Source organism: Microtus ochrogaster, chromosome 7, assembly GCF_000317375.1.
Source record: "Microtus ochrogaster isolate Prairie Vole_2 chromosome 7, MicOch1.0, whole genome shotgun sequence".
NCBI classification, from domain to species: Eukaryota; Metazoa; Chordata; class Mammalia; order Rodentia; family Cricetidae; genus Microtus; species Microtus ochrogaster.
In genome coordinates this window covers 71,103,632-71,113,225 of record NC_022014.1, presented here as the reverse complement: position 1 = coordinate 71,113,225, position 9,594 = coordinate 71,103,632, and positions in this window count along the sequence as shown.

Below are 9,594 nucleotides of genomic sequence, written 5' to 3'. Positions count from 1 at the left end.
TTTTTGGTTTTTCGAGACAGGGTTTCTCTGTGGCTTTGGAGCCTGTCCTGGAACTAGCTCTGTAGACCAGGCTGGTCTCGAACTCACAGTGATCCGCCTGTCTCTGCCTCCCGAGTGCTGGGATTAAAGGCGTGTGCCACCATCGCCCGGCCAGTTTTGCTATTTCTGTATTGTAGTATCCTGGAGCTTCAGGGTCAGAGGACCTTTGGGGCACTCTGTACGGAAAAGGACAGCAGTGCCTAGGGGTGGGAAGGGTGGCCTTGCCTGTGAGTCTAGTGGCAAGCCCTGGACTGGAGCTACCTCTGTGTTTGGACATGTACAAACCCTGTGGGTTGCATGGTGGGAAGGAGGGGACATATGAGGGGAGACGAGGAAGGGCTCCATGCTGACCCTGAGCCAAAAGCCCTGCTGTGGAACAGTGAAGCCCACATGTTTCCAAACAGGCAGACGGAAGGCCACAGACACCACTGGGTACATGTTCTAGGCCAATAGGGGGTTGGACCCTGTGATTTTGGGCCTTAGGGAAGGGGATCCCACAGAATCTGCAGCTTTTATAGAGCAGCAAAAAGTGAGAAGTCTTTATATCCAATAAGATTTTTTTTTTTTGTGTGTGGTTTTTCGAGACAGGGTTTCTCTGTGGTTTTGGAGCCTGTCCTGGAAGTAGCTCTTGTAGACCAAGCTGGTCTCGAACTCACAGAGATCTGCCTGCCTCTGCCTCCCTGAGTGCTGGGATTAAAGGCATGCGCCACCACCGCCCAGCAAGAATTTATTTTTAATTAATTTTTTTTTTGAGGTAGAGTCTCCATACATAGGCCTGGCTGTCCTGGAACTTACTCTGTAGACCAGGCTGGCCTCGAACTCATAGAGATCCATCTGTCTCTGCCTCTAGAGTGCTGGAATCAAAGGCATGCACCACCACACCACTTTAAGAATTTATGTTCAGGCCGGGCGGTGGTGGCGCACGCCTTGAATCCCAGCACTCGGGAGGCAGAGGCAGGCGGATCTTTGTGAGTTCGAGACCAGCTTGGTCTACAAGAGCGAGTTCCAGGACAGGCTCCAAAACCACAGAGAAACCCTGTCTCGAAAAACCACACACACACAAAAAAATTCTTATTGAATATAAAGACTTCTCACTTTTTGCTGCTCTTATGTTCAGGGGCTGGAGAGATGGCTCAGTGGGTAATAGCACTGGGCCCTCTTGTGGAGAGCATGGGTTCAATCCTAGCACCCACATGACAGCTCACAACTGTCTGTAACTCTAGTTCCAGGGGATCCAACACCCTCACATAGACACACATAAGGGCAATACACCAATGCACATAAAAATAAATAAATGTAGGGGGAAAAAAAGAACTTATTTTCAGAGCTGAATGTTAATCCCAGTACTCAGGAACCTGAGGAATGTGGATTTCTGTGGGAGATGGGAATTGAACTTGGGTCCTCTCTGGAAGAGCAACAGTGTCTTCACCACTGAGCTATCTCTCCAGCCCCAGAAGGATGGTTTTTTTTTTGTTTGTTTGTTTGTTGGTTTTGTTTTTTATTTTCGAGACAGGGTTTCTCCGTAGCTTTTGGTTCCTGTCCTGGAACTAGCTCTTGTAGACCAGGCTAGCCTCGAACTCACAAAGATCCGCCTGCCTCTGCCTCCCGAGTGCTGGGATTAAAGGCGTGCGCCACCACCGCCCTACAGAAGGATGGTTTTTAATGGAAACCAAATGCTCCATGATGCTGGGACAGACTTTGAAGGACAAAACACGTTGAGAATATGACCTTGGTAAGTGTCTGAGGCTGACCTTGTTAGTCAGCCTGTCCCAAGTGAGCCAGGACTTGGGTCTCTGAGAAGCAGAGATCCCTGAGGCCCCTGTATCTGCCTGGGAGCAGAGCTAAGGACTTTTCTCAGATTTCCTCTGCTGTCACCCCCCAGAGAAGGAGAAGCTGGAGGTCAAGGGCAGAGATCAATTTGGGATGTATCTACCGGAGGGCTTGAAGCCTTCCCTGGTTTACAATATAGCGGACCAAGGCCCAAGGAGAAGTTGCATACCCTGAAGTTTGTCAGAAGTACGGGGCATGTGACTGCAGGAGTTTGTGGCATCCTAGAAGGGCATTGGCTTAAGCTAGGCTGTCTCTGGGGGCTAAGAGCAGTTCTAAGAAGGGCACGCAGGGGAGCGAGCCTGGCTGGAGAAGGATGGAGCAGTATGGACTTCCCTGATGTCTTCTGACCAGAGGAGGAGCCAGTGGTGGCCGGAACCTTGTATCATCTCCACCCTCTCTTTCTCTCTCTGACCCAGAGGTGCCTGACTACTTTGGAAGGGCGGGGAACGCAGTGGCTCCCGGGGGCTGCAGGACAGGACCCATTTAGCCTCAGCAGTCATCTGACCCCCATGACTCAGGCCTGGCCCTGCCCGTGGAAGGCACAGGGCCAGTCTGAGCTCATCTCCACTGCCCGGAGGAGAAGTGGTAAACAACTTCATCTTCCACCTCCCACCCCGTGAGGAAGCAGGGAACGGAATGAAGTGAGGGCTCCCCCATGACACTCACACCGCCCAGGTGCATGTCGTGGGTACCCCGGCATGACACGTTGTTGTGTACTGGGTATTGGTGCATACTGGGCTCTTGCTGCGGGTAAACCTTTGATTTCACATATCCACAGAAGTGTCCACAGTCAACCTTCTGAGGACTGGAAGATGATCAGGGCTCCTGAAGAGGTTAGGGCTACTGAAAATACATGAAGCCCAACCTTGGACTGACGGTCACCACGGAGCAATATTATTCGCCTGGATGTGCCTGCACCTGGACGCTGTGGGCCTCTTGTGGCCTCTGGGGTTCCCTGACATGTCATAGGAAAATATTCATGGTCTATTGCTCCAGTTTACCTGGCTCACAGCAACATGGCACGGACTGTTGTCCTCTGCAGCGTCTGCCCTCTCGCTGAACCTTCAGGTCCTAGGATCATCTCCCTTTCCTGGTTCCTTTCTGCTTTCCTGGGCTTCTACTTCACAGATCCCTCACTCTGTCTAGGTGACTGTTATTACCATTTGTCACCACCAGATGGCACCAGCACATCATGGTGCGCTCGCTCATTGTTGGCACTTGAGCACCTGACCCCAGGAGAACACTCTACACTGCCCCACCCCCAAGCCCGCCTCCAAGATAAGATTTTTCTGTGTAGCTTTGGCTGTCTTTTAATTAGCTCTGTAGACCATACTGGCAGTGCACTCAGCGATCCTCCTGCCTCTGCCTCTAGAGTGCTGCGATTAAAGGCGTGCGCCACCACCGCTGGCTATACGTGACATTCTTTTTATTTGTTTTGTTTTGTTTGGGGAAACCCCAAACAACGTTTCCACTCCCTCTTCTCCTCCCAGCCCCTCATATCCTCTGTTTTTCTTCAGAAAAGGGCGTGTCTCCCATGGATATCACCCAGCCACAGTATATCAAGTTGTAGTACATACCTTTTTTGTGTGTTGGTTTTGTTTTTGTTTTTTTGAGAGATTTTCTCTGTGTATCCTGGGAACTCGCTCTGCAGATCAGGCTGGCCGTGAGTACACACCTTTCTTAACCCCTCAGCACACCCCCACCCTGCCCAGTGCCTCTTTGAAGCTTCAGACATCTAGTCAGGTCACCGCGGAAGACAGGAGCTCCCCGCTCCCAGGCAAAGGACTATGCTGACTCCTTCAGATGACTCCTGACAGAATGCTTATTCCCCACAGCTCATCCTTCTCAGGTGTTTACTAAAGAACCAAAAGTCAGAGAGATGATTATGGGGCAGTACTTGTGTCGTGGAAAGGACTTAAATTTAAGCTTTGTGGGTTCCAAAATTCTAGGGATTTCTGAGTGTCAGGGGGTCCCCAGATTAGGCCACTCTCTCTCATACACAAGTCTCTGCCAGCACCCTTCTTCTGACTGTTGGGTTTTCTTCAAATCTGCCTCAAGGGACTGGAGAGATGGCTCAGTGTTTAAGAGCACTGGCTGCTCTTCCAGAGAAACCAGGTTCGATACCCAACACCCCATGGCAGCTCACAACTGTCTATAACTCCAAGATCTGACACCCTCACACAGACATGCATGCAGGCAAAACACCAGTGCAGTAGAATAAAAATAAATCAATTATTAAAACTTAAAAAAACTCTGCCTCGAGATGGGCTGTGACCATCCTGTACTAGCTGTTGCGGTGCGGATTCAGAAACCTGGGTGTCCTCCAGCGTTTCTCCTGGCCCTGTCTGTCTCTGCAGCTGGTGCTGGCAATTGTGCTTAGATCTCCCTGCTGGTTTGACAGCTGAGCTAGGGGAAGATGTCTAGGAGGCTTCCTGGAGGAGGCAGGCATCAGGGCAGTGCAAGAGGAAGGTGGCCAGGTGAGGGCAGTATCCCCTGAAGCACCCTGCCAGGAGCTGTCCAGTATGTACATATGGGAACCAAGGAGGCTTGGCTGCCACAGCCCTGCAGTCAGTCTGGGCTCCCTGCTCACCCCACCCTCACCCCTCATTCCCTGTCCCACTGGGAGGCCCCTGTGGGGCAGGGGCCAGAGGGCAAGGGTGGAGTCCTTCCCTGGGCCTGAACTGTATCCTGGACAGGCTGTGGCAGTGCCCAGGAGGAGCCGGAGAGTAGCTGCCATCCCCCATCCAGGGTCCCTCTGTAATTAAAGACTATTTTTAGGTCCCTCTTCCTTCCTATTTCAGGCCTCTGGACGAGGCTTGAGAGTGGGCTGTCCTGGGGCCGCGGCCTGGAGCCGCTAAAGTAAGCTGAGGCGTGGGAGTTCCAGCCACAGTGCAGACCACAGGTGGGCGGAGTCCTGGTCCAGGGAGCTCAAGACGTGGCCAGAGCAGGGCTGGGGGAGGAGGCGTGTCTTGGCTCAAGGACCCCCTAGCTGATCTGCTCCATAATGGCCCATCACTCTGCTCGCACCCCTGCGGGTCTCCACATTTAGCCCTGGGCAGTCTTTGAGTCTAAGATTGGGTACCCTTTATCTTTGCAACGGTGGCCTTGCAAGGAAGGCACAAACCATTCATAGTAACCATTATTGTTTCTTATGTGTGCATGTTGATGTGTGCCCATGTGGAGGCCAGAGGTCAACTTCTTCCTCTATTGATCCCCACCTTTCAAAAGAAAAAAAAATTTTTTTTTTTTAAAAAAAACAACAACAACACATAGTCTCATTATGTAACTCTGGGTGGCCTGGAATTCATTCTGTAGACAGGCTGGCTTATGTCTCTTGAGGGCTGGCCCATCTGGCCCTTTAAAAATTATTTTTAAGTTCATTCTTACTATGGGTTTTATTGTTGTTGTTGTTTTGTGTGTGTGTGTATGTGTGTGTGTGTGTGTGTGTGTGTGTGTGTGATGTACACGTCTGGGTGCAGGTATATTCGTGCCACAGTGTGTGCAGGTCACAGGACAGCTTTTGGAGTCAGTTTTCTCTTTGCACAGTGGGTTCTTGGGGTCAAACTCAGGTCTCAGGCTTGCAAAGCTAACGCTTCTATCCTCTAGCTTTGCCTAACTCACCGATTGCTCAGACCGGGCCCCCGAGATCCTCACGTCTCAGCCTCCCAGTGTTGGGAATACAAGAGCACGCTGCCACACCCAGCTTTGTGGGGGTGCTGTAGATCAGGCCCTCGTGTTCAGGCCACAAGCGTTTCATTCCCTGCCCCCTCTCCCAGCGCCTACAACCAGGGTTTGTTGAACACTTACTGTGTGCTAGGTGCTGTCCTAGCCCTTTGCCTATATTAATTTACTGTTGGCCGCATTCTGAGGTCAAGATTATTTTAACCTTATTTTATAGAGAGGGAAACAGAGGTTCTCAAGTATTTTATCGCCATGGCTGGGCTTGGTTTCACATAGCTTACTCTCTCATCCTTGTCTTTGATGGGGTTGGAGGAATGGCATCCAGACATAGGTTTCTTCCTGGTCTATTTCCACGCTCAGGTCCTTGGGTCTGGGGCTATTAGGCATGGCGTGGCCTGCTTGGCTGTCCAGGGATGGCCCAAGGCCTGTCCTGCAGGAGGAAGGGTGAGTCTTGCCCAGCTGGTTCCAGTTAGGCTCCAGAAAGCAGGCAAGGGGTATATTTAGCCCTGGTTTCTTGAGGAGCCAGAGATCTTTCATCCTTGGAGACGCCGGCCACAGTGGGACTCTGCTTGCCACAGCTGGGCCCCTGGCTGGAGGGCGGACAGGCTTCAGGGCAGGGAGGGAAGAGTCCAATGTGACACTAGGAGGTGGTGACAGATGTGGGTGTGAGCTGAGGCCTCTGAAGCTGATTGCGATGGTGAGCCTCTGTCCCAAGGTTGAGGGCTACTGACAATCTTGGAGCAGCATCTGCCCCTGCTGTGTGTTCTTGCAGCCCAGGTACAACCTGGCTTAGTGCTTCCCTAGGGAAGCCTTATCCTCCGTCTTTAGTCCTGACCAAAGCAGCAGGATCCATCCTTCATCAGAAGGGGAAGGCAGACAATAGAGCTTGGGATGCAGGAAGGGGTATCCTTTTTATTCTTTTTTTAAAAAGACTTTTTAAAAGATTTACTTATTTTTAAATTTTTTATTTTATTTTATTTTTTAAAATATTTATTATTTATTTATTATGTATACAATATTCTACATTGTATGTTTGCAGGCCAGAAGAGGGCACCAGACCTCATTACAGATGGTTGTGAGCCACCATGTGGTTGCTGGGAATTGAACTCAGGACCTTTGGAAGAGCAGGCAATGCTCTTAACCGCTGAGCCATCTCTAAAGTGTGTGTACACATGTGAGCGCGCATGCGTGTATGTGTGTGTGTGTGTGTTTGTGTGAGTGCACTGCCTAAGAAGACCAGAAGAGGGCATCAGATCCTATGGAGCTGGAGCTACAGGGGTTTGGGAGCTGCCCAACATGGGCGCTGGGAATCAAACGAAGATTTTTTTTTTCTCTCAAAACAGGGTTTCTCTGTGTAGCTTTGGAGTCTGTCCTGGAACTCACTCTGTAGCCCAGGCTAGCCTTGGACTCACAGAGATCCACCTGCCTCTGCCTCCCGAGTGCTGGGATTAAAGGTGTGCGCCATCACTGCCAAGCTACAAACAGAGGTCTTTTGGAAGAGCAGGAAGTACTCTTACAGAAGCATCTTTCCAGGTCCTCTTTATTATTTTTGACTCTCACATAGCCAAGGTTGGCCTCCTGCCTCCCCTTCACGCATGTCAGTGTCTCAGGCATGTGCCACTGTGCTCAGTTTCCACTGTGCTGGGGCAAACCCAAGACTTCGTCCATATCAAGCACTCTGCTGCCTGAGCGACATCCCAACCCTTTTCCATTTTTCCTTAAGAGACTCACTTATATGTTTGATGATCACATTTGCAGAGGGTGAGAGGGTGGGGAGTAGGCATATATAGACAACAGAAAGAGGTCACAGTGTGCAGCCTATGTTGACTCTGGAAGGTGCTGGGTTTCCCCATATACCCTTTCTGCTCCCCTGGGCATCATGGAGCTATGTGGGCTCTGGGCTGCAGCACTGTTGCCGGGGAGGGCTGTGTTGCTGGATGTGAGGTGACACCCACAGGTGACTGTGGCATTTTCCACTGTGTGTTTCTGAGGGGTTCCTGGGGAGTGTAGTGGCAGAGGCCAGATGAGTCGTTGCCTCTGTGAGACTATAAACACATGCTAGTTGGTTTAGAGTCAGTGCGTGTGTGTGTGTGTGTGTGTGTGTGTGTGTGGTGTGTGTGAGTGTGTGTGTGGTGTGTTGACTCTGACTATGACTGGATATGTGTCTATAGTGTCCTAGTAGCCACCTACACCTTCCCACTGCACACAAGGCCTGATCCCAACTGAGGTTCATGCCCCATTGCCCTTCCGGGGACCCCCACCCGAAAGCCACAGACCCGTGGGTCTGTGAGAGGGAACCCTACTAGCTGGAAGCGTCTGTCTCTCCTCTAATCCTTTCACCACCCCCCCACCTCCCTCTAACCCATCCTCCACAAGGCAGGCTTCTACCTGCCCTGGGGCGGAGGCTGGGAGAGAAAGAGGAGCCGGCTGCCTGCCCGCCTGCCCGCCGCCCTCTGTCGTCTCCCCTAGCAGACAAAGAGCTCACCCTGGTCTCTGTGGGCGTCTGGGAGACGCTGGGGGGATTAGCTCCCCGCGCCGCCCTCTCCCCATCTCATGCCAGCCCACCCAGCTGGCACCAACACCTCAAGCCCAGAGGTGGTGCCCTTGCCACGGCTTCTGCATTAGTGTGTGTGTGTGTCTCTGTGTGTGTGTGTGTGTATTTGTGTGTGTGTGTTTTTTGCAGACTTTTGTGAGATGCCTGGCCTGGGTTAGGTCTCACTTTAGTTTTTCCTTGTTGCTTGGCAGTTTGGGGTGGTCTCAGTTGGTATCTGCTGCCCACCCTGCACGTGTGCTTTTTGTCTTGAGACAGGGAGGGTCTCATGTAGTTCAGACTGGCCTCAAACTTGTCGTGTATCCCAAAGCGCTTTTGAATTTCTGATTGTCTTGCTTTCAGCTCCCCAGTTCCGGGGTTACAAGGGTGCATATTCACACCCTGTTAGTGTGGTACTGGGGATCGAACCCAACCAGGGCTCTGCATGCTAAGTAAGCACTCAGCTAACTGAGCTACATTCCGCAGCCCCTTCAGTTGGATATCCATGGTTTCAAGCCTCCCATGATCTCACTGGTGCCCCTTCCCTACTGTTCATGGCAGCTCAGAACCCTCCCTCATTTCCTTGTCTTTGTGGGCGTAGGCAGGATTGGCTGTGAGCAGTGAGAGGGGAACTCTCCAGAGGGGTACAGCTCCAGGGGGTGCTTGGGAGAGCATTGGAGATGACATTGGAAATGGCGTCGGTTGGCACTGGGAGCTACATTAGGGGTAGCGTTGGGGTGACAGTGGGTATTCTTTGGGATTGGCATTAGGGGTGACATTATATCTGATCTTTCTGGGGTGCTCCCTGTGGTTTGTCCTCCATCGCTAAGGTGACGGTTGAAGTAACAGTCTCCATGACTTTTTAGACCTTAAGTCTTAGAACCTTCTTTGTATTGTGCAAAACTAGAGATGATCTACTGAGCCCTCCTCTGTATATGTGGGATTTCTGCAGCAGAGGCCTCCGTTTCACACATGTATAAAGCAAGACTCTGAGCATTAAGAGATTTAACCAGTCTTAACTGACTTGAGAGTCTGAGCAACCACACCTACCCTGTGACCCAGGACCTCACTTCAGATGTCTCGTAATCCATGTCACCTGGCCCTTACCTCCTGAGGCCCCTGTTCCCTCCACTCCTGTGTTCTTGGGATGCAGCTGGAATGGGGACAAGCCAGGGGGAGCTGGGAGAGATGCCTGCCCCTCCCTGAGCCACACCTCGTCTCTAAATAACTGAGGCCCATTCCACGGACAGTTCTCATTGTCCATCTCATACTTTAGGAGTATCCATGGAAACCTTCCCTCCTGCTTAGTGGGCTGGGATTGCCTTCCTTCTTAAGACCCAACCCCAGGGACTGGAGAGATGACTAAGTGGTTAGGAGCACTTGGTGCCCTTCCGGAGGACCCAGGTTTGATTCTCAGCACCCACATGATGGCTCACAATCATGTGCAACTTTAGTTCCAGGAGATCCAATGCCTTCTTCTGGCCTCTGAGGGCACTAGGTAGGCACGTGGTGTA